The 5,551-nt window shown below is 43.1% G+C and overlaps 1 pseudogene; it reads left to right on the top strand.

Annotated features, from left to right (window-relative positions):
- The first annotated feature begins 2,088 nt into the window (after positions 1-2,088).
- LOC119037749 (60S ribosomal protein L26-like) lies at positions 2,089-5,336 on the top strand (annotated as a pseudogene).
- The last annotated feature ends 215 nt before the right edge of the window (positions 5,337-5,551 follow it).

The raw sequence follows: 5,551 nt of genomic DNA, 5'->3' as shown, positions 1-5,551 counted from the left end.
ATAAATAAGTACAACGAGTGAGGCAGTGAATGGTTGGATAATGCTGTCTGGAAACAAAGAAGGACTGGAACGTGGAAGCAAAGGATCGCTAAAGGATCGCTTGTCGGAGCCGTATGGGCAGTGAGGGCACTAGCCCTCAGCTTCCGCCCCGGCTCAGGCCCGGCGCTCAGGGGAGCCAGGCTGCCAGGGGCAGCTCTCAGAACGAGGCCCCTGTGCAGAAGCACATTAACAGGCGGCACTGCTCTGCGGCTTAAGATTAATAATCATAACTAATACTGGTTCTAGGGTATGACTTTTTAGACTATAATTCTTTAAAATTTATTATAGTTTTAAACTTAATTGGGTGAAAATATTTATTGTTGGGGGAGGGGATGCAATTACCCAATTATCAAGGCAAGAATGAACCCTAAGAGGGGCACTAAAACCATCTTTGAGTCCTGGGAGCCTTTTATTACAGCGACTCTTAAAACAATAATAAACGTTATGTGTACCTCAGTCTTTTTTACAATAGAAAAGGAACACAGTTTTCAAACAGAAAGCAGATTTGCATTTGTGGGGGAAGAATAAGAAGGGGCTCTGTGCCAACGAGTTTTCTCTCTCAAAACCCCACCCCCTAAGATCACTTTCTCTTTGAACATTAAGAAAAAGGGGGGCGGCCGGGAGGGTGGCTCAGGTGAGGTTACAGACAATGGCATGGAGAGGGGGGAACTGGCATTTAAAATGCGTTGGCATTTTCCCAAAGGGCGAGTGCTGACAAGGATAATCCTCTCACTGAGATCACATCAGCGATGGGGCAAAGGAAAGAAAAACAAGATCTTGCGCCACCAGAGTTGCTTTGTCCACAGAAACCTCATTGCACTGCATCAGTCTACCTCCCGCCCATGGCACATAGTGCAAAACAGTGTTAAGGAGGCTTTTAAAAGACATCACTGAGATTACACCACCTTTTAAAACAAACAGCACTGAATGCCGACACAGGTAAAATGTCATTGGGTGGAGGGGGTCCGATATTCCACCGCGTGCTTTATGGCTTTCCAGTGTGTGATAAAATCTGTTCACCAGATGTACTATTTGTCTCCTGTGTAGCATACTTGAACATCCTGTAGGCCTGAGGCCCATTTATTTCATGTAATTGCCTTTCCCGTGTGCACCTTAGGGCACCCTAATTCTCCATTTTATTCCAGGCACTGTACAGGGTACCATCTGGTGGTTGAAAACTCTTCCCGTTTTATTGCACTGCCGCAGTGGCCATATTCGGCTGTACTGCAGGCTTTCGGTGGAGACAGACTTCTTGCTAACAGCTTTTTATTTCTGCCTGAAATCAAGTAGGCTTCAACTATCAACATGCAGGATTCACACGTAGATCATCACTGGTCCATACGAGCCTGACAGAGGTTCCCAGGCAACCTGCAGACTCGAAGCACTTTCGTATTGCTTCACACACAGCTGTTAACTCACAGAATTGGGATCTAAATTCTTCGCCTACTTCTGCACATAATGATATCTTTTTAGTATCTCATTTGTATTATTTCAGTTCAGATGAGCACAAAAATAAATGTATTCCATCACATCTGGAAAAGTACCACAGAGAAATCACTTAATATACAAAGCTGCACACCTCATTATGAGGTTCGTCACTCATTTCATACCCAACTTTACCTCTGTCCCTCATTAATGCAGCTTTTGTTTCACTGTTGTTTTCATTAAGTTGTTAAATCATTTTTTCAAGGGAATTTGCAAGATCTTGAACAGGCGAGTTTGGAAATAATATACTTGGCAGAAGGAAAATAAATCTCCAAACCATGCAGCTTTTTGGCAGCAGGTCCCCAATGAGAGCGCTTTCCCTCAACTTGTGCACAAATTAGATAGGAAGTAACTCTGCTGTCTGTGAGAATCCATCTCCTGTCTCAGACCAACCCCCTCCACCCCTCCTTCGCCCCCCTTCCCCCCGCTGATGTGCCCACACAGCTGGGCAAGCCTCTTTAACAAAGGGTCCCTGATATGCAAATAACGCACACCCAGCTGCACGTTTCCAAATGAGTCATTGTTCACCTGCTGGTTCCTGCCTTGCCAAACCCCTCTTGCTACATGTGTAATGCACCTCCTCCCCCTTCCCTCCCAGTTCAACAGGGAAGGCCTGTGGGCTTCTGGAATGGCAAAGAGAAGGCAGCAAACAAGAGGGGTCCAGGAGGGGCCGTGGGACAAAGTGAGTGATGAGTTGGCTTACCAGCCACTGCTGCCTCTTGACATGTGTTATCTCGGCATGGCTCAGGGAGATTACCAGTCTTTGGCCCGAGATACAGAAAGACTTCCAGTGTACAATCTGCTACCTGGCACGAATGACCTGTGTGAAAAAACCAATCAGGGAATGCCACCATTAATGCTGGCACCTCGGTGCTTCCTTGCAGTGTAGGGTGACAAAGGCTCAACCACAATCAGGGATGGGAGACTATGTGAGGCAGAAAAGGCGGGATAGAGACCCCTGTGCAGCAGATTCTTGACATGTTTTGCATTCATGTCAATGACAAATGTTGCTAAATGCACCTGGTTGTAGCTGTCTGCCTTGATCTAAAGCCTGTTTGAATGAAAAGAATAACACCCTCATTATTTATTGTTGGAAACAGAGTTTACTCTGCTGTCTTTAACCTCAGTAGAAATCAGAAATGCCAGTTTGAGAGCAAACTGATGAGTTCTAGGTAACGGAGCAAATAGTCATTGGTTGGCATCTTGTAAATCAGTAAACGGAGACCAGCGAACAAATAGATTCATATTTATTTTCCTGGAGTTTCTCCCTTCTTTGACTCTCAGGCAATCTTGTTCTATAAAAATGTTAATGCTGGTCTGAATATGAAGGGTAATTTTTTTCCCCCACAGCTCTGTCAAACATAACTTCCCAATAATTAAATGTGCATCCTTGGGCTCTACGACCATTCCTATTGAACAAAGCAACCGCGAATCCAACTAACCTTTGAAGAATGAGGGTGTCAAAGTATAAGCAGATGTTTTAATTTGCACAATGCTGGGATTTTTGGGATACCAAATGTTCCTAAAATAGTTATTGTATCTAGACAGAGAAAGAAAGATACACGCAGAAACATCCAGGAGCCTCTCAGTGGCAGTGACACTGTCTCATTCAGCAGCAGTGGTGTTGGAAGTGTTTAGAAAGCTGTATGTTTATCAGCATCTAACAAAGTATCATAATTCTATGATTATAATATATGAGGAGGATAAAAAAGAGAGCACGACAAAATCGTAAGTACACACACATACACACACCGTTGCTACAAAGTCCACAGCTAAGTTCAAAGCGAGATAAGATAAAAACACGCTATCCCTCATGTGTGTTAAAGGTTTCTATGATGATTTAGGAGAATTGTGCTATTTTTTTTTAAAAAGGAGGATACATATATTTGAGCCTCAAAATTGTAGTATCACGTTGTCTAGCTAGTTGAACTTGTATTGCTTTGGAGAAGTATTAGCCCATGTTTTTTACAAGTGAATGTAGGCAGAAAAGATTTATATTAGACATAAGAAAAAATGTCCTGACCTTCAGAAGAGTTGCGAGAAGTCAAAATAGTTTACCCAAGATGGCTGTGGAATTTACCTCCTGGAGATTTTTAGCAACAGACAGGAGATCCATATGAAATGAGCCCATATGTCTGGGTTTATGTCAGAGTAGTTTGAAGTGAGTAGAACGGGCTCATCAAGAGTTTCCCAGTCTTTCTTATTCTGCCACATGCCTGGGAACAGGCGGGCTGTCCAGCTGCCAGCCACTCCGCCAGACCTCTTTCCAGCCCTCCTCGAACCCCTCCTCCCTCCGGTCCTAGGCATGGCTTACTAGACCCTGCTGATCTAAAGGTTAAGCTAGAGAACTCCAGCGCACTGCCGCTGGAAGGTTGGGGGTGGGGTACAAATGGGTGAAATCTCTATGGTGAGCATTTTTCCAAAATCTACCAAAATTAAAATGTGATTATATAGCTTACACGTTTCAAAATGACCTATAAATTAGTGATTTATCGCAGCAATATTTATAATAGCAAATAATTGGAAACAACTTAAGTATCCATTAAAAAAGACATTCAATAAATTAAGGCAGATACATGTTAAAAGAAAGAGGCAGCTCTGTATGACCCTATAAAAAGGATCTTTAAGATGCTAACAAAAAGTAAGGAAAATATAGTATTAACAAACGACAAAAAGGTACAGAATATCATACATAATATACTACTGTTTGTTTTAAATAGAAGAGACTCACTTCCCACAATATAAAAAAAAAACAAACTTTGAACTAGTATATCTTTTGAAATTGCATGTACTACCTAATAAAATGAAATAAACTAAACTAAAATAAATGACTGGGGAAATAGGAAAACTTTTTTTCCCAGGCCAAAATTCTCCACATAAAGTAGGGAATTTATTCTGCCTTGTTCCTGGTTCCCCCTCAGGCCTGGTCAGGAAGCTACTTAGTGTGAGGAAACCAGCCAGTGGGGTCAGGCCTGTTCGACTCCGTTTTCCCTTCTCCATCCTGCAGCTGTAAGTTTCAGAAGAGAGAGAAAAGGAAGAAGAAGGTAGGGCCTGGTGAGAGTGCACCAGAGAACATGTTCTTGCTTCACAATTTGGTCACAGTGTGAAGTCGAATTGAGTAGACCTCCCTGAGGCTGCTCAGAGGGTAAACTGCTTAGGACCATGGGGAAGGCAAAAGGTGCCAATGGGCAAGAGATGGTCAGTTCCACAGATGGAGAAAATGCAGGGCCACTCTCTGCTTAGGTCCCTCTGGGCACAAGGTGAACGTTCAGCCCAATCTTGGGGGTTTTCCTTAGTAAGATCCGTATCGATAAGGCCTAACAGATGTAACTCAGTGTCACAGAAGTACCAGCGGTCAAAGGGAAGTTCAATCCCTCTGTGACTTCTGACCAGAGCAGGAACCGTAAAAGGCATTTACGGGAAGGCATTTGAATGCACCTTCCCTTATCAGCAGGAAGATTATGTCTTTTCCACTTTCCAAAGAGCTATGACAGAAGTTCAATGTTCAATTTGTGCCTATCCGAAAGGATGATGAAGTTCAGGTTGTGCGAGGACATTACCAAGGGCAGCAAACTGGCAAATCAGCCCAGGTTTACAGGAAGAAATACGTCATCTTTGGTGAACGAGTATTGCAGGGGAACGCTAACAGGACAACTCTTTGTATGGGCACTCACCCCAGCAAGGTGGTCATCACTAGACTAGAGCTGGACAAAGACCGAGAAAAGATCCTTGAACGTAAAGCCAGAGCTTGCCTAGTAGGAAAGGAAAAGGGCAAATACAAGGGAGAAACAATTGAGAAGATGCAGGAATAATGTAATCTTATATACAACTTTCATTAAAAACTTGAAATGAAAAAAAAAGGAAATGTAACTCCATGATATTAATTCTGGAAATGATCAGCTAGAACTCTCTGAAAATTACTTGAAACCACAGTGGTGGAATCATTTAAAGCATCAGCATCTGCAGCCAACACGACTGTTGGACGCAGGGATAGGGGATGTAATAGACACAGATCTACTACCTCTGG

This window comes from Artibeus jamaicensis, unplaced genomic scaffold (assembly GCF_021234435.1).
Source record: "Artibeus jamaicensis isolate MK-2021 breed Jamaican fruit bat unplaced genomic scaffold, CSHL_Jam_final contig_391, whole genome shotgun sequence".
NCBI classification, from domain to species: Eukaryota; Metazoa; Chordata; class Mammalia; order Chiroptera; family Phyllostomidae; genus Artibeus; species Artibeus jamaicensis.
The sequence above is the reverse complement of the archived record's forward strand: the minus strand, read 5'-3'. Positions and strand labels throughout refer to the sequence as shown.